The sequence below is a fragment of the Acromyrmex echinatior genome, chromosome 6 (assembly GCF_024713525.1).
Source record: "Acromyrmex echinatior isolate Ae372 chromosome 6, ASM2471352v2, whole genome shotgun sequence".
Lineage (NCBI taxonomy): Eukaryota > Metazoa > Arthropoda > Insecta > Hymenoptera > Formicidae > Acromyrmex > Acromyrmex echinatior.
The window spans coordinates 13,633,346-13,660,015 of NC_141857.1; the positions used below are offsets into that span (position 1 = coordinate 13,633,346).

At 32.8% G+C, this 26,670-nt stretch overlaps 1 protein-coding gene, 1 long non-coding RNA gene and 2 pseudogenes across 5 annotated transcripts in view; 1 reads left to right on the plus strand and 3 right to left on the minus strand.

Annotated features, from left to right (window-relative positions):
- Positions 1-11,755: 11,755 nt before the first annotated feature.
- Positions 11,756-14,596, minus strand: LOC105154797 (uncharacterized). Its single transcript, XR_847243.2, has 4 exons — positions 14,491-14,596; positions 12,284-13,543; positions 11,981-12,072; positions 11,756-11,902 (listed from the first exon to the last, which is right to left on the minus strand). It is a non-coding gene; the product is annotated as an uncharacterized LOC105154797 (long non-coding RNA).
- Positions 14,597-15,357: 761 nt separating this feature from the next.
- LOC147909500 (uncharacterized) lies at positions 15,358-17,017 on the minus strand (annotated as a pseudogene). Its single transcript, XR_015545359.1, has 3 exons — positions 16,938-17,017; positions 16,313-16,872; positions 15,358-16,224 (listed from the first exon to the last, which is right to left on the minus strand). The product of XR_015545359.1 is annotated as an uncharacterized LOC147909500 (transcript).
- On the minus strand, positions 16,933-17,342 carry LOC105154796 (uncharacterized; annotated as a pseudogene).
- Positions 17,343-20,408: 3,066 nt separating this feature from the next.
- Positions 20,409-26,670, plus strand: part of hd (humpty dumpty) — a 67,820-nt gene continuing 61,558 nt past the window's right edge. Inside the window, exon 1 of one of the 3 annotated variants that reach the window (XM_011070520.2) lies at positions 20,409-20,836. The gene's annotated coding sequence lies outside the window, so the exon portion shown is untranslated. The remainder of the gene's footprint in view (positions 20,837-26,670) is intronic. The other 2 variants (XM_087406870.1, XM_011070519.2) reach the window with 2 other exon arrangements.

Here is a 26,670-nt window from a genome sequence, read left to right on the forward strand (position 1 = left end):
TTAGGGCTTTAGCAGAAGGCTGACTTATAACCTTAAGGCTGTTTGTTAATGATTTGACTCACTTTTTGATTAAAGGATAACTCGCTTGCTATGGTCGCACTCTCCTTTATTGTTATAAACAGACTCGTACAGTAAAATGATATGACTTCATGTTTCGTGATCACACGTGTCCTTTTTCAAGAACTCGACAAAACGTAATGGCGGGTCGTGACGAACTGCGCACGCATCCGCAATATAGCTGGCTGGCAAGAAGGCCATCCGGCCGAAACTAAATACTAGGGCGTCCCTTCGATCGAATGAATGCCGAGTGGCGGGTAATAAGAACGCGCCGATCTCAATCTCAAACAGTTCCTGACTAATCGCGGCGGCCATGTTGGAATCGTAACGATAGAAGCGAGGAATGACACGTTAATTTATGTTGCGTGCCATTTTTAAATAAAGACAATCTGGATGAAACGAAATGACGAGATCATTTTAAAACATTTGTAAAAATCGATGAAAACTGTCCTTTCCTCTCTTGATAGTCAGTAAATGATAATAAAAGGCATGAACTTATATTAGACCAGAAACACACGGTCCGACAGCTATTGAAACGAGTAAAATATACGCTTTTACATAGAAAATTCCAAGACTTTAGTTTTCATCGATAATTATGACTTCGATAAATATGAGACAAGTCACATTTCCACAATTAAGCAAATAATAACGAAATGGCACGCAATATAAATTTCGTCGTCAAAACGTCACTTTTCCACATCTACTATATAAGTTCGGCTATTTATCGCGGCGCTGTAACACACAGCACAAGCCATGTCTGTGTGCTCGCCTGCGGCGCGCCGAGAGTGAGCAAAACAGTGAGCTCCTTCTCACACTTGTTTCAAGCGAAAAATGTTTTCTCAGCCACTCGGCGATCCTAGACATCAATAAGGGGCGGAGGGCATCCTAAATAACATATAAGTTTTAATAAATTGCAGTAATAGTGTACCTCTCCCCTTAATTCAGAATAGTATAAATCATGTTAAAACGCAATAGTTTACAAGATAGTTGTTTACGATTTTTCATGCGCGTTATATATGAACTCGAATAGCAAGAATAAATATTACTTCTAATAGAAGTAATAGTCTAATAATTCAAATAGAAGTAGATTTTACCGGAAAAAAATTATAAACCAGCATTTCTTTTCACGAAAGTCTTGAAAGGTCATCAAAAAAGAAATGCGTATGTTCGAGACTCGAGATTTGTGAAGAAAATATGCGGGAAAAAATTGAATAGTTGCAAAAAGCATGTTTTTCGCTTATAAAACAAAAGATATTGATTGTATGAAAAAAAATCGGTGTAAAAAAATAGATATTTGAAATAACTACAAAATGAGGAATAGCGAATGAGCAAGCAAATGTGAGGAAAGTGGAACATTAAAATCGATCTATTAGATTAGTTAAGTAGAAAAAAAATAAAGAACACCTTTTGATGAAAAAGTCCTTTTTTTCACTCGCTCTTTGTTCATTGAGATTTAAACGATTTGAAATTTTCATAAAATATAGCTCTCGTAACGACAAACAAATCTAGCCCTGAACAAGACTAAAATGTTCATTAGTTTTTGCAAAAAGCCATTTGTTCACTAAAAACATGTCTGCGGAAAATTTAATTTCTTCATCTTTTTGTAGTCGCACAACAATTTACAGGAGTGATTTTTCTTCTTCAAGAGTTGCATTACCACGTACACTTAATAACAAAACGATTTTTTGCAGTTAAACTATTATAAAACGCCTTTAAAAAGTGGCTGTCTTAAAAAAAAATGGAAATAATTTCGTTAATATGCATCACATCAAATAGCCGTGTAAAGCATTCGAAATCTGACATTTTTCTACAAATTTAAAAGAAAAGATTACTCTCCGATTATTAGGAGCCGAGATAATAATTTAAAAAAAAATCACTGTGGCTTTAGTTTTTAAGATTAGGAGTTCCGTCTAGCATCAATTTGTCAAGGAAAAATTGAATTTGCTGTTGAAAAATTCTAGAATTTTTTGCTGCCGAAAAAGTTTGTTTAAAACCATTAGAAAGTTGAAGAACGCGAGCAAGGCAGTGTGCCGGGAGGAGTGAGGGAAGCAGGGTTGATAAAAAACGTGTTTTAAAAAAAAAACATTCAGTTTTTTTTTATTTAAAATATGTTTTTAATGTTTTATATATGTTTTAAACAGCTTTAGAAAAAAATCATGTTTAAAACAAAAAAACCTTTTAAACATATATTTATTATATTTTATTATAACGCATTTTTACTTTCGTATTTTGGAACGTTTCTGAGGTACATTTTAGCATTTAATTACATCTACTTCCTCATTTTTCTTAAATTTGAGCGTATTGTCACATAAATATATATATATTTGAATGTGTTGTTGCTATTTAACATTTTATTTGACTGTACATATTTTAAATTATGCAAATTTAAACAATAGCATGGCATTTGGCTAATTTATAAATATATAAATATATAAATATATATATATATATATATATATATATATATATATATATATATATATATATTAGGTCATCTAAAAAGTATCCGCGGTTTTTTGTCACTAGATGGTGTTGATGGTCAACACATATATATACATATATATATATATACAGGGTGTTTCTTTTTAATCTAGCCAGGCGAATATTTCAAATGCTGTTGAGTTTATAGAAAAATGTGTCAGATGAAAGTTGTAGAGTGCGGAGGAGGACATAAGATGGTGATCTGGAGTTTTTGATGAAGGTCAAACTGAAGGTCATTTCAAGGTCAAGTTTGATTTTTTTAATGGAATATATAGTATTTTTCATTGCATATTTGCATACATTTCTGAAAGAGCATAAAATTCTGCGTTGTCTGACACCTTTTTCATGAAAATCCATTTTATTGTAGAAATTTAGCAATTTAAGCAAAAAAATTCGTAAAAAGAATCATGCATCAAGTTGTACATGTTCATGAACATTTTTCGTTCTTAGAGTTACCCGGAATCAACGGCGTGGACGTGACGAAAATCTGATCCCATTGAAGTGCTTGATTAAAGTGAGTCCCCTTGCCTCTCACTACGTATCAGATTACTGTAACATTACAGGAGATGTTCAAAAACGTCTCCTCCAACGGCAATAGGCACATGTGCAATCACGTTGAAGTGAAAGCGTCGTTCTTCGTAATATTTCTTCAGGAATTAATGCCATTGCATTACGTATACGATTCTGCATGTTATCGGGAGTTGTTGGCTCTATAGCAAAAGCAATCCCTTTCACGTAACCTCATAAAAAATAATCGCATGTAAGGTCTGGTGAATTCGGTGGCCAGCGAATGAAACCCTAATTAATCCCTTTTGGTTACGTCGCGTAGACAATTAGCACCAATAGAGGGTCAATGCTTGGTGCGGAATATTGGTTGGGCAAATTGTTGGACCATACTTTTTTAATGCCAATTTAAATAGCGATGTACCTGCAGTTTTTGCAAAATTATCTGCTAGGTTGATGGAAGACATCAATTTGCAAACTCGCAGGGACATGTGGTTCCAACACGATAGCGCTCCAGCACACTCTGCGGGTGTTGTCCGAGATTATTTAAATGAAAGATTTCCTCAACGTTGTGTAGACAGAAATGGTTTGATTCGCTGGCCACCAAATTCACCAGACCTTACATTGTGCGATTTTTATGGAGTATGCTCGCATACGTAATGCAATGGCATTAATTCCTGAAGAAATGTTACGAAGAACGCTTTCACTTCAACGTCGATTGCACAGGTGCCTAGCCGTTGGAGGAGACGTTTTTGAACATCTCCTGTAATGTTACAGTAGTCTGATACGTAGTGAGAGGCAAGGGGATTCACTTTAATCAAGCACCCCGAACGTGACAGGCAAGGGGATTCACGTAAATCAAGCACCCCAATGGGATCAGATTTTCGTCACGTCCACGCCGTTGATTCGGGGTAACTCTAAGAACGAAAAATGTTCATGAACATGTACAACTTGATTCTATTTACGAATTATTTTGCTTAAATTGCTAAATTTCCACAATAAAATGGATTTTCATGAAAAACATGTCAGACAACTTTAACGCAGAATTTTATGCTCTTTCAGAATATGCAATGAAAAATACTATAAAATGCAATGAAAAATACTACATTCCATTTAAAAAATCAAACTTGACCTTGAAATGACCTTCAGTTTGACCTTCATCAAAAACTCAAGGCCATCATCTTATATCCCACTCTTTTGTCTGACACATTTTTCTATAAACTCAACAACATTTGAAATATTCGCCTGGCTAGATTAAAAAGAAACACCCTGTGTATATATATATATATATTATATATAATGTTTAAAGGTAACCGAAGGGGCCGCGAGGAGCGGGAATGGCCTAGCAGGCGCGCCGCACCGTTCGAGTTTAGAGGTCCGCGCGCCGTGCGCTCGGTGGGCCGTACCTTCGACAATAGTAGGTCAGGCGGACGCGCGTATTCAGCTATCTTTAAACGTTAATATCTCGTTAATTATTGCGAGCATTGTAAAATAGTATAGGACTTTTCTATTCAGTTTAATCCGCTCTACCTGCTCGGGACGAGTGGGGCCATATATTTATGCCCTATATATAATATATATATAATATATATATAATATATATATATATATATACATATGTGTGTGTGTGTGTGTGTGTGTGTGTGTGTGTGTGTGTGTGGCTTCAGATGTACTCTTTACAAGGTACAATAACTGTGTGTGTGATACATGTGTCGTTTTTACAGAAATCGATGCTAGAGAAAAATATAATAGGTTTCTGTGTGAGTGTGTGTGTATTTGTGTATTAAAGGGCAGGAGAGGAACTTCTTATAAGTTCGATGAGATGTTCAAGTGATTGGTATATCTCATCACAAGATGTGTTGTCTTCCGCAGGAACTGGAGAGTGAGAAAGCAGAAAGTTCTGAATTTTGGAAATTATCGAGGAGAATAGGAGGGGAAAGAGAATTCAAAATCCAAGGAAGGGTCTGTATTACTAGAGGAACTATCGATTGGCTTGTCGGAGGTAAGGTCTATCAAGGACGTTGGGAAAGCCTTGATCTCGATATTTTTGGCACAAATGAGCCTTTTTAAGTTGACGATGGAAGGGGACTTGAGGGGAGATAAATTACCCGGTTTGTATCCGCGTAATAATTTGGACGCTAGCCTTTCTGAGTTTCTCGAGTTTGGCTCGCTTCTTGCGTTCTGCTGTGTCTATTCCGCCAGACCATCTATTAAAATTTTCTCTCGTTAGTGCCCATGATGGATAATTAGAAGAACGTAGAAGATAATTCCGAAGAAAAGGGAGGGGAAGATAGATTTTCTAGGAATTATGATTTGCTTCTAGGGAGAGTAACCATGGGTTATTTAAGACATTTTATTGCTTAAGTGAACTGTGAATACGGAAAAGAAAAATTACTTGAAACGTTTTACCGCTTAAGTAATTTGGAGCAGAGTAAGAGGTGAATTACTTGAAACGTTTTACCGCTTAAGTAATTCTGAGGAGAGAAAGAGATGAATTACTTGAAGTATTTTACCGTTTAAGTAACTCGGAGCAGAGTAAGAGGTGAATCACTTGAAGTGTTTTACCGCTTAAGTAATTCGGAGCAGAGAAAGAGGTGAATTACTTAAAGCGTTTTATCGCTTAAGTAATTTTGGATAAGAAAAAGGAGAATTACTTGAAGCGTTTTATCGCTTAAGTAATTATGGATAAGAAAAAAGAGAATTATTTGAAGCGTTTTATCACTTAAGTAATTTGTTAAGAGAAAAGATAAGCAGGATGTGTCTGTGGTTAAAGAGAGAAAAGATCAAGGAGGAATAAGAGAGTAAGAAAATATTGATGGTCATATAACTTTGAAATTAAAGTAACATGAGAAAGAAAAAAAAAAGAAAATTTGTTCTTACTATTTGCTGGAAGTAGTGGCAAACTATAGCGGGAGTCATAATGTCTCAGTGATGTCTCTTAATTAAGGATGAAAGATCTTCAACGTGAACTATTGATTTTTCTTAGATTGCACTGAGCCGAGAACTTCGCACTTGGAACAATTAAACTCGTCGACTGATCTTGAATGTCACTTATAACTGCTCGAAAAATTTTTTGATAACTGCGCTTTTCCGAAGGGCCATATAAATATCGGGATTATTTACTGACTGTTATGGAAGTAAAGACAGTACATCCATTTTTATAAGTATTGCAAGAATCAACCACAGGCGAGCATTTTTCTCTCTTTCGACTGTAAAAGGGGAATGCATTGTTCTTGTTGTACACCATAGCCAATGTTCGGCCGTAGGAATATGTATGAATATTATATCATGGGGATATGTATGTTTCGTGGCTGTAGAACTGTAGTTGACGATCGTTCGTACCGAAGAGGTTAAAAAAATCGAAAACTGGATTGAAACCTAACCAAAAAACATTTTCAATCCGGTTTCGGTCTATTAGCCTGTACAATATTTCGGTTCGGTTATCGTTTTTGGTCCGACAAAAATAATGGTTATGGTTCGGTTATCGATTACGGTTTCGGTCCGGTCCGAGTCTCTGAGATATATATGTATATTATAGGGAGTACAAATTAGTTCGGTCCGTTTTTTTGTGTTCAAAAATGCATTTATTTCAAAACAAAATGAATGAACAGATTAATTAAAATATTGTCCATCGCTGGTTACTACTTTTTCCCATCTCTCAGGCAATTTTCGAATTCCATCTCGAAAAAATGACTCGTCTTTGGAGGCGATCCAATTTTGGAGCCAATTTTCGATTTCTGCGAAAGAAGTGAAGCGGTGACTTGCCAAATCGTGCTGCATCCTTCGGAACAATCAATAATCAGAAGGAGCAATGTCTGGAGAATACGGCGGTTGCGATAAAACATCCCATTTGAGCGTTCCCAAATATTTTTTTACGACTTTTGCGACATGAGGCCGAGCGTTGACATGAAGAAAATTAACTTTATCATGTCTTTGCTCGTATTCCGGCCGTTTTTCTCGCAATGCACGGCTCAAACGAATCAACTGTAGCCGATACCGATCGCCCGTAATGAAATCGCCAAGTTTCAGCAGCTCATAGTAAACAACACCCTTTTGGTCCCACCAGATACAGAGCATGATCTTCGAACCATGAATGTTCGGCTTTGGTGTTGATGTTGAGGTCGATGGCAACGATTGACCGGGCTTAGCGTATTTTTTCTTCTTGAGGTTGTCATAGAATATCCACTTCTTATCTCCAGTCACAATCCGATGTAAAAAATCTTTTCTTTGTTGTCTTTGAATCAGCTGTTCGCAAGTGAAAAATCGCCTTTCAATGTCTCTCGGTTTCAGTTCATAAGGCACCCAATTTCCTTGTTTTTGAATTATTCATAGCTCTCAATCATGCAGAAACAGCTTGTTACTCCCAATGATTTTGCAAACTACTCTTGCGTTTGACTCTGATCTTCTTCGAGTAATGCCTCTAATTCTTTGTCTTCGAATTTTTTTGGTTGTCCAGAGCGAGGCTTGTCTTCAACGCTGAAATCTCCATCCTTGAAACGTCGAAACCATTTCCTACATGATTTATCAGTTGGAGCAGTGTCACCATAAACTTCGACAAGTATTCGATGGGCTTTAGCTGCACTTTTCTTCCAATTAAAGCAGAAAATTAGAACCTCCCGCAAATGCTGCTTGGTTAACACAAAATTCGACATTTCACACACAATAAAAATCAAGGTTTTTGTATGAAACTCAAAGCGATATATATATATATATATATATATATATATATATATACATACATATATATATGCCTTGGATATGCATAATAATAATAATTAATTATCTTTCAGGTTTATGATAAACTAGAATTAGGGTTGAAATTGATCAGCGCAAGAAACGAGATAGAATTAGATTAAGTATTGAATCTGTATCTGAGACAATGGAATAGAACATTTTAAAATGACTCGGAGACAACTGTGCTACGCGACGATGTCTTCGAATCTCGGATAAGACAAAGTACTGCGATAGTCAATCGAGCGTCTATTTTTTTTGAGCAATAAAATAATTATTCTGCTTTAGATTTTGATTTTTTGTTCTTCTAATTTCCTTTTTTTACCTTGTAAAGCGGAAGATTAGTTCCATCATTTAAATTCGAATACGTGTGCTTCTATGAACGCTCAATTCACTGTTAGACAATAGTTTTGTTGTTTATTACAGTAATAATATATAATACTTAGGTGTTATACAAGTTAAACTGTAGTAAGTTAGAACATTAAAGTTAAACTATGTGTATAAAGTATTTATTAAACAGGAGGTATATATATAATATAAATAATGTATACATATTATTAAGAATAATTATAACTGCGATCAATTTCTAATTGTTGTCGCAACTGCAATAATAAAAGTGGAATTCATTTCCATAAAGTTTGAGAGATTTTAAATTTTGATTTTCGAAAGCTTCTATAAGCTAGTGCTTACGATTAGTTTATGTTACGAATTCCTTTGGAGTAATTATCTTCTCTTAGAGATAAGAACGCGCGACACTCCTTTGTGTCGTCTACATTGACTCGCTAAGAGAAAAAGATTCGATGAATATATTTTGATTACAATATTTTATTGCTACTTGATAATTATTTATTAATTTAGATCTCTCAAGATTATAGAAATGTTATATATAGAAAAAGGATATTGTATAAATTTATATATATATATATATAATATATAAATTCTGTATATATATACATATATATATATATATATATATATATTTCTGTAAGCAATAACATTGAGTTGACATTCAATATTTGGAAATTATTATATGTTATTCTTTAGCATTGTTATGCAACGCGTTAAAGGATATATTTATTAACTCATTCCTTTTTTGTTTCATTTATTGTTAAATAGCTTCGAATCGAGGAAAAGAAAATGAAAATTAATGGGAGTATAACTATTGTATTATTATAGATAGTGTTACATTAATTAGTTGTATATTTTCGTAATCATAGCAATATTCCATTTACGACTTTATGTTGTCAACATAATGTTATGTTCACCAGAGTGGACCAGCTTGGAAATTGTATGAATAGCACGATCTCTTCTAAGTAGAAGTACGTTGGCATTTATTTTATCGGCGGACGTTACACAACACTATAGGTTTCTATGATGACGTAGCGTGTAATAAAATGTCTAAACGAATACATTCATTACAATTTTGATCAATAATGATTGCATGACATGCAGTTTTTCGGATCAATAATTATGAGTTTTTTTTTACAGAGTGTGTATTATGAAATTATTCAAAATGGATTTCAATCGGAATTATTCAAGTGCCAGAATGTGCCAGAAATTCATGAAATGAATACAATACAAATAATATATCAATTTTTTATCCATTCTCTCCCCAAATTTTACAAGAAATTTTATTTTTTATTCGGAACATGACGCTCCATTCCGATGATTAAAAACTATTCTTGCAATTATTGACAAAAAACTGCATATGAAATCGTTAGTTACTAAAATTGTATTGAACGTATTCGTTAGATTTCCTACTACATATTATGCTATACCATAGAAACATATTACCATACCAAATATTATTACTATATGTTACCAAATGTTATTATGTAATTAGAAAAAAAGTCAGTGTACGAACTCTTTGTTCAAATCATGTCAGTGCATTTCTCTTTTTAATTATACAAAACAAAAGCAATAAATACTTTAGAGTTAGAGTTAACCGTTGTCCTGGACTAAATGCACGTTTACTCAGTTTAGTCAAAGAAGATGTCATTTGTAGCAGAAAATTAAAAATTTCCTTTTTCATCCTTACATCGATAAAATATATCAAAATCATTATATTTCAATTCCTGGAAGAGATGATGAAAATTCCCATATAAAGGTCGTACCACATTAATGGGTCCCACCACCTTCGATGTAACCATTTCGTTTCACTCTCTTCTTTGGAGACAATAAGCATAATAATTACAAAATTGATAAAATAAATACATCTTCATCATCCATATTTATAGAAATTTATATGATGTTCAAGTATGTATAAGTTCAAAATATACCTAAAAATATATAAACAATAATAAAGTGGAAATGGACTGATAAAAATAGTTCAAAACAAATAATAACGCAAATATCTGTCAAAACGGATTTTGGTTTTTGAATAATATTTTTGCTTTCCAATGTTAATGTTATGTTAAAAAACACGTAAATTATAACTGATTTCACACATATGTAAATAATTTATCATATTCTTTTTAACAATGATAGACTAAGGTCAATAATCGAGTCTTTAACAGATAAAATATATAAAGTGCGATATAATACTAGACTTGATTTAATGTTGATGTTAAGAATATAGCTTTAAATGTTTCGGAACCACAGGTTCCCTCTTCAGTTAAAAAAATAAAATTATAATATTTGATATGATGTCGATTTATGAGTGGTTGGCGGTGTGACTTTGACGTTCGCGATGTACTTAGCGTAGGTTTTATTAGATGTATTGAGCAAGTGGAAAACCAGTTTCCAATACCATCACGTCTTTTATCAATAATCTCACACACACAATGGAATATAGATGTATCAACAAACTCAACTCTTTCATCAGAGTACATAAAGATAGAATTAACAAAACTCACACTCAGAATATAAAATAAGTTGCAACTGTGATGCCTCGTATGTAGGACAGACAAAGAGACAATCAAAAACGCAACTAAAAGAACATAAAAGCAATATTAGATATGATCCGTTTAAATATACAATCATCACACAGCATACATTAGAGAATAATCATAATTTTGATCGGAAAGGGATAGAAATACTAGACATAAAAAATAATTACAATAAAAGAATATCTGAAACATATCAAAGAACAAAGTCAAGGAATTAATTTGCAGGACACCGAGAATCTATATAAATCATAATCTATATAAATCATATTTCACTAGAGTCTTTTTATAGAAACAAAAATAAATAGAAACGAGCCTCTTTGTCGGTCATACATTGCGAGATTTTGCGAGCTACACAAGCATGGACGTGATGTTCCTGTTCACTCATAAGTTTTTTAAAATCGGAATCTGTATATGTATACTCTTACATATACATGTATGTATCGATGTTATACAAAAATTTTGTATCCGAGTTTTAAAAAAATATTAGATCTCATAAATGTCATCATCAAATTGAATCTCGCATAACCACGATGGTTCAACGTTTAAAAAAAAGCAGAGTGACTCAGAGACACCATGGTAAACAGGTTTACATAAGTTCCATAAACTGCATCACATGTCTTCGACCACGTTTTGAGATGATTCCACTTGCTCAACACATCCAGTAAAACCTAAACTAAGCACATCACAAATGTCGAAGTCACATCGCTAACCACTCGTAAATCGACATCATATCAAATATAATTTTATTTTTTTAACTGAAGAGGGATCCATGGTTCTTTTACAGTTGTAAATATATTAAAGATGTTTCATAAAGAACTCTTAAAGATATATCAAAGTTGTGCGTCGATTTTAAACATTCTGTATATTGAGTAATTAAAAAAAATATCAAAAATTGCAAAATGAGAATTTTTTCACTTGGTTTAGTCCATTATATCTGTATATACATATTTTAAACAAAAAAATTTCATCCCAAATGTTTAGAAAAATCTTAGATAAATACTCTTATAGAGATATGATTGTGTTTGTTCTTTAATACATGCTAAGAAATGGAAACAATGCTCTGAGGAATGATGACGACTGAGAAAATAAAAAAGTTTGTGGAACTCCTTGATTCTTTTTTTATTTAAGTCTAAACTTTTCGAGTATATATGCCTTGAATTCAGATGCAATCTGTGTAAAGATTGTTCAAAGATGTCGCATTTGCAGGAGACATTTATTTTTCACCACTTGCGTCAAAATTTCTAAAAAAAGAAATGTTATCAGTAATTTGCAAACATATGTTTTTAATTTTATATAAGAAATTGATAGATATTACGAACTTTTCAAGACTGTATCTTGATGGAGACACAATTATTTGCACGTTCTAAGAATTCTGCAACAAGTTTATTTTTCGCCACTTACACCAAAATTTCTAAAAGAAAAGATATTTAACTGATTTGCAAACATGCTTCCAATTGTATATTAATATCGATAAATCGTCTTGATTCTTTCTATTTCTGTGAAGATTTCCGATCATTATATTATATACATTTTGAAAAAAATTATTTTTCGAGTAGAAAAAAATCGTTTTTCGAGTACAAAAAACCGTCTTATGAATAAAATATATATAAAAATAAAATTACTCTTATATTTTAATATCCTTGTTCTTCTCAGTTTATTTTGCGCAATAAGGCGGAATTAACAACTATTACAAGGAACGAGCGGCACGAGCAGACACGAAGCACAAGAAGAGGTTAAAAAAATCATTCCATAAAATCTGGTTAGTTGTGGCATTTTCGCGTTTATGCCATGTTTATACATAAGCTTGTGCGTTGCTGCGCAACTGTGTATGTTCCACAATACATGATTTCTGATAGGTTGAAATTCTTATTCTCTGTTCTCTGTTCCCTATTCCTTTTATTGTGCGGAGCCCCTTAAACCGTAATCACACTAGCGATTGCCGATTGGATTGAGATTGCGATTGGTGATTGACGATTACTTTTCAATCAATCAAAGCAAAGCAGTAACCGATTGAGATCCGATTGAGATTAGTGACTGCCGTTTAGACAATGCTCTATTTTCTAATCGTCAATCGCAGTTGTCGACCAATGGTAGCCAATGAAATATTGTGATTTTAGTCACGTGATACCAAATCACATGTGTCTCGATGATATATTAGATGTACAAATAAGTTTTAAAGCGTTTTTAATGAAATTTAATATTTATTTATTTAGAAACGAAAATACACTTAATTATCAAAATAATCTCCATCATTATCTATGACCTTTAGCCATCTTTCGGGCAGCTTGCGAATTCCAGAAGCAAAGAAGGTTTCGTCTTTCGATGCGATAAAATTATCCACCCGGAATAAATGATAATCAGAAGGGGCTATGTCTGGGCTATTCGCCGAGTGCGGCAGAACTTCCCAACCAAGAGCTAGTAACGTTTCCTTTACAAGTTTACCAACACGAGGCCTAGCGTTGTCATGAAGCAATTTCACAGAATGTTTTCCTTTGCCAGTAAATGGATGATTTCGTTCGATTTCTTGATTTAAACGGATCAATTGTTGACTGCAGCGATCACTGTTAACCGTTTCATTCGAATGGAGCAGTTCATAATATAGCACACCCTTCATGTCCCACCAGATGCATAGCACAACTTTGCTGCTATGGATTTTTGCGTTTTGGCGTTGATGTAGTGGGTTGTCCTGGATCCACATAATGTTTTCTCTTTTTAGGATTATCGTAAAAAGTCCACTTTTCATCACCAGTCACGATTTTCCACAAGAAAGATTTTCTATGCTGTTTATTGTACAGATTCAAACACTTCTCAAGACGATCATTTTTGTTTTTTTTACTTAATGCATGCGGCACACACTTTCCTTTCTTCAGAATCTTTCCCATCTGCCGTAAACGAAATATCTTGTTGAGTTACTCCAAGTTGCTGTGCAAGTTCGTTTTGTGTTTAACATGAGTTTTGATCGAGTAATGCTTGCAATTCATTGTTTGTAACCTTCTGAGGAGCACCACTACGTTCTCTATCGCTAACATCAAAATCATCCTCTTTATATCGCCTAAACCAAAACTCACACGTACTTTTGGATACAACATTGACTCCAAGAACAAAACAAATTGATTCACATGCTTTAGCAGCGCTTTTTCCTTGATGAAATTCGTATCGAATGCAGTGTCGAATAAATTGCTTGTCGCTCGCCATTTTAAAACCATTTAATTTTGAGATTAAGTTTCCAATTTTGTGAAGTCAATTATGTTTTTTAATAGTTATATTAAGCGCCACAACATATCAAAAGAACGCGAAAATATTTGAATTCTAAGTTTAAATTATACGTTACACAAAATACGCTTTAAAACTTATTGGTACACCTAATAATATATTAAATTGTAGTCAAAAGTGTCATACTTGATACAAGAATACAAGTTTATGTGTATAATGCCGCCAAAAAAGCAGACATTTACTATTGATCAAGAATTTTTATTGATTGATGCGGTAAAAAATAGATCTCAGTTATGGAATGTTTCTCATCCAATGTACACAAGAAACGATATAAAAGAAGTTCTTTGGCAAGAGGTAGCAGATCTTATGGGGATCTCAAATATAACAGGTAAGAAGATTTAAATAAGTATATAATGTTGCTATAAATTTTATTTTTATGAATTTTCTTTACTTCATTTTCCTTGTTCTTAATGGAATAGATTAAGGTTATGTTAGGTTATATTTTTCTATATTAGCTAGATATCTAACATTTTATTTTTTAACTGAAATAATTCGTGACAGATTCATTAATATGAGAACTATATTTATGAACAATGAAAACAAATGTGCCACTCACACATATAACTGCATCTGCCAGCAGTAGCAGTATTTCAATTGAAAAAGTTGGAGTTCCACATACATCTGTATTATCTGAAGAGCCATGTGCGTTTCACATTACAAATTCTGAATTATTTTCTTCTGAAAACTTACAAAATTCTCGCTGTACATCTACATCTTCGCAATCTTCAAATTGAACTTCTATGTCTGAAAATAACAAGCAAGCCAATAATTCAGTTTATGTAAAGCGTGGCACAATGAAAAGGACAACTGTTATGGAAGAAGCAGTACAAGCATTAAAAAGAATAGGTAATACGAAAACATCACAAAATCAAATGCATCAACAATCACCACCTAGGATTATTGATGCTTGCGAACATCTGGGTTTATTTATTGCTGCTCGATTAAGAGAGATGGAACCAGAAAGACGTTTGTATTGTGAAACAGAGATTCTAAAAATTCTTATCACTGTTTCCTCTATTAAAATGCGAAAGGAAAATAATGAATGCTGATAACAATATTCTATTTTTATAATTCTATTTCTATTTCTTATTTGATACAGTACCACAATGTTTTTTTATTTACGTATGATTACACATTTTTGTGTAAAATTATTTTCATTAATATGCATAAACGATCACTGCTACTTAAATATTGAATGTGTTACGTTTAAGTTTGTTGAACTGTTGGAAACATTATATATTTTATTTAAAGGTATATAAAAAAAAATGTAATAAAAATTATAGAAATTGTAAGGGCCGTAGCAAAAAAAAAACAAAAAATTTACATCATAAAATATTTTAAGATTATGAGTCAGTCATTTTGCTAAGGCCCTTAAAAAAATAGGTATGTGTACACAAATAACAAAACGTACTTTGCCAAATCGTTCATAAACATTATTTTAAAGTATACATATAAGTATATAAACAATATATAAACATTAAATATTTTAAAATATTTATATAAGTATTAGATACTTTAGATTAAAAAAATAAGCTTCGTATTATTTTAAGCATATGTTTAATAGATGCAACTTTTAAATGTTATGTTAAATAGATATTATTTGTACACTGAGAGAAAAATTTGCAGATTTTAAATAAATATTTATTCCAATAGTACTAACGAAATATTTACTTATATTAAATAAATATTTATTCAAATAAAATAGTTGTGTTTAAATCAACTAAATATATGTTTACATTTAGTAAATATTTCATTAATACTATTGGAGTAAATATTTATTTAAAATCTGCAAATTTTCTCTCTGTATTAATATAGTCTATTACTTGTATTTTATACTGTGTATTATTCTCATGTGTATTTTTTCTGATAGTAGCTATAAAAGATATATTTTTAAAGAACGTATAAATAATGTTACAATTTTTTTATCGCACCATATGCTCTTGCCATGGTACTGCATTAAAATAGTCGCACCATTTATTTCTTAGAAAAATAGAATTTGCGTGCCTGTTTCCTCCTTGATTACCCAGATTTATTAAACCATTTGCTGACTCTTCCCGGAAATCACCCGGTCTGATTTCACCTGACATTATATCTTCTTCATCAATAAATGATGGAAGTGTATACATGGCCCTGCCAACAACTTTACTCCGTAACATATTGTGGAGACAGCAAGTTGCCATTATTATCTTTTCACCATCATCTGAATCATATCTCATTGCACTTCGATATAAAGGAATCTGGCTCCAAAATTACCAAAAGCATTTTCTGAGCAACGTCTAGCTCTTGGCAAATGTATAATACAGTATTACCATCGATCCATTATCAATAAAATCATAATCAAGAGAATTTTGACATTTAATTCTTAAAAAGGTACCTTACCTATAATTGAAAATTCTACGATTTTTTTCTACCAAAGCACTGAGAAGGATACAGTATAAGGAGTTTCTCTGTTAAAGGAAAACCTTCATCACCTATTAATACATAAGGAAACATTTCTCTTGTGCCCGATAATGAAGATGGATCCAGAATATGAAGGCTGTTGCTTTCTAAACGAGCTTTGAGAGTACATTTATTCCATACACCCGAATCACTATTCGTCCATTTGTCCCAATATCAACGTATATAAAGCGTAGATAAGCATCGACAACTGCCATTGAAACAATACTGAAGAAATCCTTGTAACAATAATAAAGTGACCCTGATCTAAGTGGTGGGTCAATTCTACAGTGTTTCCCGTCAATTACACCTATACAATTTTCAAATTGCTATAGTTCACCAAAATTTCGTGCAATTTCTTGCCACTTCATTTCAATAGAAGGAGCTTTTAAATATTCTTCCTTTATAATACAGTAATGATAGCTCGACATACTTCTTTTATGATGCCAGATATTGTGCTTTGACCTATTCTAAAAGTTAATGACAAGGATTCCTGTCTCTCCTAAAAATAAAATATAAAATATAAACAAAAGCAATTATATATCCAATAATTTAATTTAATCTAACCTGTAGCCAAATGCCGCAAAGTTAAAGAAAGTCTTTCTGCTGCTAAAATAGAAATGCTTTCTCTCAAATGTGTATTCTTCTTTTCAACAAGTTTCAGGAGAAACTTTCTCTAAAAGTTCTTCAAAAGTTGCTGTGTCCATACGTAAACACTGTAAATAAATATTATTAATTGATTATTTTAATATTTCTTTTTTAGATGTACATTAAAGAATGTAAACTCTTATGTATACACCTCCTGAATCTATTAGGATCTTCTAGACTGAGTTCCAAGAAAAAGTTATGATATAATCCTTTTTCCTTTCTTCTTGCTATCCATCGATGCGTCCAAATTCTCTTGTTGGTACATTTACTTGCAAGGAGCATAATAATTATCACAATCAATTCTTGCTCCCGCAGTTGCCAATATTAATATTTCTTGGCATTTTTTCGATGCCATTTTTCGTTTCAGACACGAATGAGCGATTGTAGCGGCCACAATTCCTAACTACAATCGTCAGTGTAATTGAATGATTGTAGATCACCAATTGCCAATCGCAATCTCAATTCAATCGGCAATCACTAGTGTGATTACGGCTTTATGCTATGCGCTTTCCCTTAAGCTGGTTCTACATTAGTTGCATGCTGATCGTAAGTTTGTTGCGACAACCAATCTGAAGCTTGCATTTTGAAATCAATGCTTCAAAATGGCTGTCGCAACAAACTTGCGATCGGCTTGCAACTAATGTATTGGGTCATCTAAAAAGTATCCGCGGTTTTTTGTCACTAGATGTGTGTTGATGGTCATATATCTAGTGACAAAGTACCGCGGATACTTTTTAGATGACCCAATATAATGAGTTCATTAACATTATATTATTATATAATTCTGATTCAAAAATCTCGCTATGAACAATTTTCATGACACGATCGAATTATGTCTTTTTTTTTAGAAAAATCATTCTATAGCTTTATAAAAACTCAAATTTATAAGCGCCTTTCCAACCTACAACATGCGAATCATGTGATCTGGGACTCACTACGTCAAAGGTGCCGACGATCAGTGTCCATACTGTACATACTGTATATATTTATACTATGATACCGTATAAAGTTAGTTCTACATTAGTTGCAAGCCGATCGCAAGTTTGTTGCGACAGCCATTCTGAAGCATTGATTTCAAAATGCAAGCTTGTATCTGGGCGCAGGCGACGATTAACTAATAGTAAAGGAAAATTGGCGGGAAATCACTAAGTTCACAAAGAAATGTTACTCATTGTTTCTGATTCACAAGCCATAAAATGGTTTAATATAAGCTCAAATAAATATGTGGAACGTACAGATCGAATGTACAGAAAGAATAGAAACGTAATTGCATGCGTTATACTACAGCTTGGATATCGGTATCGCATTATTAGGTTAGAATACGAGAAACTAAAAAATCTACATAAGCATTTATCTGACGGCGCAAGTAATTACCTAACACATTGCGCCACATTGGGCACAGCAGCCACAACGTAGTCACAATTAAATGGATTGTGGCACCATCTCATAAAGATTTACTAGACTTATCGAATCACCCTTATATTATAATAATTAAATAAATACAATTTTTCATTGTTTTACCGTTTTCTCTATCCCTATCCTATATCCTAGGCAGCATAAATTTGAATACATGTCCAAAACTGGGGAATAAACCGTCTTAAAGATTTATGTTATGGCGTCTTAAAGAGACGTTTTATATCCCAATTTTAAACATTGTGAATGAAATTGTTAATTAATTGTTGACTTACAAATATTTCTCATACTGTTTTATAATTTCATTTGGTTCATTCCAGAAATATTAGGTGTAGTAAAAAGAAATCCATTATTTTTCCAATAGATGGCTTTAGTAATCTGTATCACGCGTAGACGAAATACAGATTACTAAAACCATCTATTGGAAAAATAATGGATTTCTTTTTACTACACCTAATATATTAAAATTAGAAACAAAAAAATAGACTTATATTGGTATATACAGTGTATATCTAAAATCTATATAGTATATCTAAAATCATATATAGAATTTATATATACAATACTTTTTAATTTAAAAAATACTTTATATGCGAAATAATACATCTCTTGATGCCGTTTAAATTCAGCGGTCCGTAAAACTTTCAACATGGCTTACAGTCACGTGATCGATGATTACCGATATCAAAGGAGTCGACAGCTACTGCATGTAATTATACTAAGATACTAAACGAGTATTCGCATCCGCAATTTTTATTCTTTTTCTCATTCTTTTACTCCTTTCCTTAATTCCTTGCTTTTTCTCCATTTCATCGCTAAACTAAGATTGAAAAGAGAAGAGAGAAGGTTAAAGAGAGAACAAAAAGTGAGAAAAAAGACAAAATGGCGGATGCGAATACCTACATTATAGTGCTCTAGTTATACTGTAACGGCTATTCATGCAGAGGTCCGTTCGATAAATTAATCATGTGATTAGTAGATGAGAAAGTGGATGTGCTAGCCACTAATCCCGGATCTACAATAAATTTTTAAGCCTTATTAAGCCATAAGGAATGAACGAATCACAATCAATTCTCGACTGTAGTTGATCAATTTCTTACGGCTTAAAGCTTAAAACACCTATTGTAAATCCGGATCTATAATAAATATTTTAAGTCTTAAGTCGTAAGAAATTGACCAATTACAGTCAAATTTGAAAAGAATAATCGACTATGATTCGTCCATTTCTTATGACTTAAGACTTATGGCTTGGGCACATCAGAGCGATGTTCGTCGCGCGCGACACGCGATATCCAATGAGAATACCTTTCATGTAAAAAGATGCATTTTCACGAGCTGCTCAAATTGGCCGTTTCAGCGACAAAAAAGATCATGTGACTTTTGTCGCAAAATTATTAGAGTGACAATTTTATACACTAAAATGGACAAGTAAAATTGACATTTGAGCGACAGATTCGATATGCTGTTTTTATTGTATTTTTCATGTATCATTTGCAATATTAATACGTTGAATTAAACAGTTTATTAGATTATTCTGAATACATCGAATCCTCTATCTGGATCAGAAATAAAAAAAAATAAATTAGATTATGTATATCGCAATCAATGGTGGTCTACACGATCGATACAGTATGTCAGCACTGTCAATAGCGTTTGAGCGTTTGACGCTTGTAGTTGAAACTGTTCAAACTACAAAATTTCAGCCGCTGGATAACGAGCGACATATCTCCAATTGCTTATTTTATCCGCCTGTGAAAATGTATCTATAGAAATTGACGAATATCACGCATCAATTTTGATCACGTGACTTATTTTGATGCTGAAAATGAGCGTTGAGCGTCAGCATGAAAAGGCACCTTTACAGTCGAATGTGAGGAGAATAATCAACTGTAATTCGTCCATTCTTATAGCTTAAGTCTTAAAAATCTATTGTAGATCGGGCTTACGCCTTGTCGTGTAGACGAGCCTTAATGTATAAGAGAATCAATCAATCGAAATTTTTTTTTTCAGTGAATGCGAGGAAAGGAAAGATTCTGATGATTTTAGTTGATTCGCTTATGCACGATGCGTTATGCGTCATGCAAAAGTTTGTGCTGCGGCCTTAATTTTTCTTTTTTTTTTTTGTTATAATTTAATTACTATAGAAAAAATTTCGCATTTTCTAATAAAACTGGAGATTTTCAAGTTTTTTTTTGGAAATCTCTGGAAATTTTTAGAAACTTTTCAACTCTTATTTAGAGATTTTTTCTATCAGCGAGTTGGCAACTGCCTTGGTGATCATTGGCAGCTATGTAGAATGTATTGTTTACATCGTACTTCGAATTCTTTACACGAATGATCAGGAGATAAAACTTACGTTAATAGTCGATCGATATTGACGAATAATTGGCAAATAATAAAAAACGGTACGTATTTTCTTTTTCTAAAAACCGTAAACCATTAATTACGATGAATTAATTATTCTCGTGAAAAATTACGATCTAACCTATATGTTTTAATAGTTATTTAATAGTTATTTAATAGTTGTCAATTAAGCTCGGTAAACTATTATGACTTATTTAAAATAAAGTGTAAAATAAGTTCTAGATACTTATTTAAAATATAAACTTGGAGAAATCGAGAAAAACTACGAGAAAAATATGACTTGTTTAAATAAAATAAAAAACAGAACACACATTTCAAAAACTTATTTGGAATATAAAATAAGAAATAAATCCCAAAAGCGTTACTTAAATAATTGTTTAAAATACCCTCCCTCCCTTTCCTAAAATCTTAATAAAAATATACTCATTCGACGCATTTTAACTTAAAAATGAAAGGATTTCGCAGAAAAACGCGGTGGTCTCGTGAATTGATTAAGCATTAAAGTTCGAGACTTTAGAGGTTAAGATATCTGTCATCCTAAGTCGATACAGCGCTATGTATACGTTCTGTTTTAATTATACAAATTTTCTGTTTTCCAAACACAAATTCACTATTTTGAAAACAAATTCATTTCTTTAAAAACAATTCACTGCTTTAAGCACACAAATTCTCTGCATTAGTAGTGAATTTGTGTTTTTACAGCAGTTAATTTGTGTTTTTAAAGAAGCGAATTTGTTTTTGTAAAATAAAGAATTTATGTAATTAAACTAGAAATACAGCGTATATCCATAGCGCTATATCGAGTTGGGATGATATATCTTAACCTCTAACAGCCAATTACGACTAAGATCATTAATTGAGTATTAAGCGTTAAGCTGATTCTACAATGAGTCGGTAATCGGAAATCTTAAGTTTTAATACTTAGGTGACTATGATTTTTCACATCTACTAGTTGTACAACGAGTCGTTTAGCTCGACTAATGAGAAGGGTCAGTCTTAAGAAAATCGGTAGTTTTAATCGTATAAGTTGGCTGTTGGATAACTTCACCGATTCATTGATAAGACTTAGGACTATCGACTACCTATTCATTGTAGAATCAATTTAACGCTTAATAACTCGATTCACGAGGTTGATTGCCGTGTTTTTCTGTGAAATTCTTTCGTTTTGAATGAAAACGCGCCAAATGAGTATATTTCTTTATTATATTTTTGATGTATATATTTTTTAAGATTTTAAGAGGAGGTGAGATATTTTAAAGTGTCCTTATTTATGATATAAAGTAAAAAATATATTTTAAATATATTTTAAATATTCTGAAATAATCATCAATCAGAAATATCTGGGTGATTGAAAGCAATAATAATGCAGAAGTTGGTGCGTTTGATCTTCACCATAATATATTTCAATTCTTACAATATCGATTGAAATATTCTGAAATAGTAAATAGTAACAATAAACGCTTGTTATATTGCATAGCAATCAAAATAAATTTCTAAAAAAGAACAACCGAATAAAGGAGTAAAGTCACCGTAGAAAAATAATAGTGTATTTTGTAATTTACATAGTTGATTTACGTTTTAAATTTACAGAGTCTTTTTCAAAATCTAAAACAAATCCAACTTATATGTTAGTACAGGAAACAAATTGTCATATATAATACATTTAAAAATGCTTCAGAATAATATAATAAGATGCCAATTCAGTTCAGACTGAACCTTCCATACTTTTCAATAAATGCGGTGATTTTGATCCATACTTCATTCCTTCTTAAGAGATGAGAAAGATATGCGCATAAACGACAATTTATTTTCTGTAGTAGTTAGATTTGTTTCTAGGTAGATTTTGAAAAAAATTGAAGTCGAAACGTAAATCAATTATGTAAATTTTGAAATATAAGTACTATTACTCTGTGTTTTCTACAGTCTTGATTTGATTTTGCTTGTTAATTCGATTTTTTTTAAATTCTAAAATAGTTTTTATGATTTTATTTATTAGAATATATTCATTTCAATTTTTATGTACAGCTATAACTATTATAGTGTTAAATAGTAAAATAATTATAATATTGTATTAGCATATTTTGTACATATAAACTTCTTAAAATTTCAATAGCAAAGTTCAGTAAAATAACTGATACGACTTATTTAAAATAAAAAGTATAAATGAAATTCCAAAAACTTATTATTAAAAATATTAAATAAGAAATAAATTAGAAGAATACAGTAGAGAGCGCCTTAAGGATCGGTCAAAATTGAAAGTTTCGAATAATATATATTCTAAGTTCATGAATTTAATTAATCTCAAATGTGACTGTGTCTTAATTGTGCTTTAATTAATCTCAAATGTGATTGTGTCGAAACGTTCGGACATTAAGACACAATCAATCTGAAGTGCTAATAATTTTTAAGGCGCTTTCTATATTTATTATGTTATTACATTAACTCGATCGGTTTTTATTTCTTAAAATACGCCGCCTGGTTACGCGTTCTCTTACTATACATGTCAGTTATTGCGATAAATATTTTCGAAGCCTCAGTGATCGAGCTGGCTAACACACTTTCCCTGGAAAGTCGAGAGGTCCCAGGTTCAAATTTTGGCTGAGGTAATATTTTTCACAATAAAGGTTTCTTATTTGAAATAAGAGGGGATTATATATACTCGCGATTGTCCGACCGTTTCGACTCGCGATTATTAGCATCTCAGATTGATTGTGTCTTAATGTCTGAACCTTTCGGCACCCAGTCACATTTGAAATTTATTAAATTCATGAACTTAGAATATATATATATATATATATATATTATATATATATATATATATATATATATATATTGTGTATATGTATATATACAGGGTGTCCCATTTTAATTGCCCACCCCAAATATTTCGAAAACTACACATCCTAGAAGAAAAAGTTTTAGACAAAAGTTGTAGGGTTTCGAGGGGGGCATCCAACAGTGACTTTGACCATGACCGTTACCATGGCCGTCAAGATCATTTCAAGGTCAAGTCAAAATTTTCAAATGGAACGCCCCTTTTTTCACACCGCAATTGGAAAGAGGAAGAAATTTTACGTCCGAATATGACCTTGACCGTGACCTCAATGTCAAGATCATGTCAAGATGAAATCCAAACATCTTGAAAACTATGTGCTCTTGCAAAAATGTTCGACACCAAAGTTGTGAGGTTCGGCGGGGGTTACTTAATGACCATGATCATGACTTTCAAGGTCATTTCAAGGAATTAGAAAGAGGAGGAAATTTTACGGGTCTGAATTTTGTGTGATCATAAAAGCAAACTCCCAATGAAGAAAACTAATTATAAAGGACCATTTTATGAAAATTAACCCTTACTCCGTAGCCCTTTGTTTCGCACCTTAAATCTGTAAACCATGGTCTTTTAGATCCTGTGCCTTTTTTAAACGGTAAAAATGCTTTGAAAAATCTGCAGAAATTCATGAAGCTTCTTAAAACCCTCAACTACAAATCCCAATTAAATATTTCGGGAAAAATAATTTTTTTATACATTTCTTACTTGAAGAAAGTGGAAAAACCTATGGAAAAATCACTTGCTCTTGCACTTGCGGCAGGGTCTTGTAGACCCTGGGTTACAGATTAAGGGTTAAAGATTTACCTTCGACATTAGTGTTAACCGACGTGTACGGCGTGGAGGTCCGAATGGATTTCACACGTCATTGGCCCTGAAAAGGGCCGATATTAGTCAGCAGTTGTTGGACCATGTAAATAACTGAATGCCAACAAAGGCCAGATGTAATTAAGCATCCAGCCAACAAAGGGAAGATGTAATGGAGCATCCAGCCAACAAAGGCAAAATGTAATGAATAATCCAGCCAATAAAGGCAAGATGTAATGGAGAATCTGGATAATTTACACAATATCCAGCCATCAAAGGCAAAATAAAGTGTACAACCCAACCAATAAAGGTAAGATCTAATAGTGAAATTGAATAAGTTAGGAAATGCCCAAACAACCATGGCAAAATGTATCAATCAAGTTCAGGGATCTATTTTAAATGTTCAAATGCCTCTCCATTCACTTCCATGCATTTGTTAATTCTTCTTTGGAAGGAATTTCTTACATTTTGAAGAAAAGTTGGAGGAATATCTTGGTATGCCCTTCGAATTCTGTCCTTCATATCTTCCATTGTTGTGGGTTCCGTTTTATAGACTTTCTCTTTGAGATATCCCCAAAGAAAGAAATCCAAAGGAGTTAAGTCCGGTGATCGTAGTGGCCAAATTTGCGTAGTACTTCCCAGACCAATCCATCTGTTTGGGAATCGCTCATTTAAGTAATTTTTTACTTGTCGAGATCGATGTGCCGGGGTCCCATCTTGCTGGAACCACATTATTTCCTGAATATTATGAGATACATTTCTTAAAAGATTTGGTAACTCAGTTCGAACAAAATTTAAATAGTTATTACCATTTAAATTTTCCTCAATGAAATATGGTCCCACAATGTAATCATCCACAATGCCAGTCCAGACATTAAGCGACCATTGACGTTGGAACTCCTTATGTCTTTTCCAGTGTGGATTAACATCTGCATAATAATGCATATTATGCCTATTAACGTCATCTCTATTGGTGAAGGTGGTTTCATCGCTGAACAGTACCTTTCCAACGAATGCTGGATCTGCTTCCACCTGGCCTTGCACCCAGTTGCAGAAAGCTAAACGTCGAGGATAATCAGTCTCTTCTAATTTTTGAAGCATGTGAATGTGATAGGGATGGAATTTTTGAGCCTTCAGGATTCGATTGGCCGTTGATTTTAGGATACCATGCCTTTTTTCTATTTCTCTTGTTGACATATGAGGATCCACAATAGCAGCTGCCACAACAGCTACAGATTTTTCTTCACTAGCACCTGATTTTCGTCGCTCTCTTTTTAGACTTCCGTTCTCAGTTCTGGTGCAAAGCCTTTTTATAGTCTTCCTATCAGGATGACGCCTGTTCGGATATTTTTCAGCATAAAAGCGCGCTGCTAGTGAATAATTATGCTCAGCTCGACCAACTTGGCGAATCATATCAACAATTTCATTAGGCGGATAATCGCCCATGATTACGGTTTACAGAAAAAAAAGACAGAAAAAAATCTAAAATAACCGTTAAACTACTACAAACAACAGAAATCCAAAGATCTTGTTATTGTTCGAGACAACATCAAAATTTCTTACTTTATGAAATAAACATTGAGTATAACTAGATTAAATGACAATCTGCCTTCCGCATGAAAATTAAGAATCTTCCAGTTATTCAAGTGAATAAAAGAAACTAAAACGAAACATGGATTACATAAATAGAAATTGACAACTTTTCAGGTACTACTAAAACAAATGACAATCTGCCTTCCGCATGAAAAATAAGAATCTTTCAGTTATTCAAGTGAACAAAGGAAACTGGCTGGATGCTTAATTACATCTGGCCTTTGTTGGCATTCAGTTATTTACATGGTCCAACAACTGCTGACTAATATCGGCCCTTTTCAGGGCCAATGACGTGTGAAATCCATTCGGACCTCCACGCCGTACACGTCGGTTAACACTAATGTCGAAAGTAAATCTTTAATCCTTAACCTGTAACCCAGGGTCTACAAGACCCTGCCGCAAGTGCAAGAGCAAGTGATTTTTCCATAGGTTTTTCCATTTTCTTCAAATAAGAAATGTATAAAAAAATTATTTTTCCCGAAATATTTAATTGGGATTTGTAGTTGAGGGTTTTAAGAAGCTTCATGAATTTCTGCAGATTTTTCAAAGTATTTTTACCGTTTAAAAAAGGCACAGGATCTAAAAGACTATGGTTTACAGATTTAAGGTGCCGAAACAAAGGGCTACGGAGTAAGGGTTAATTTTCAT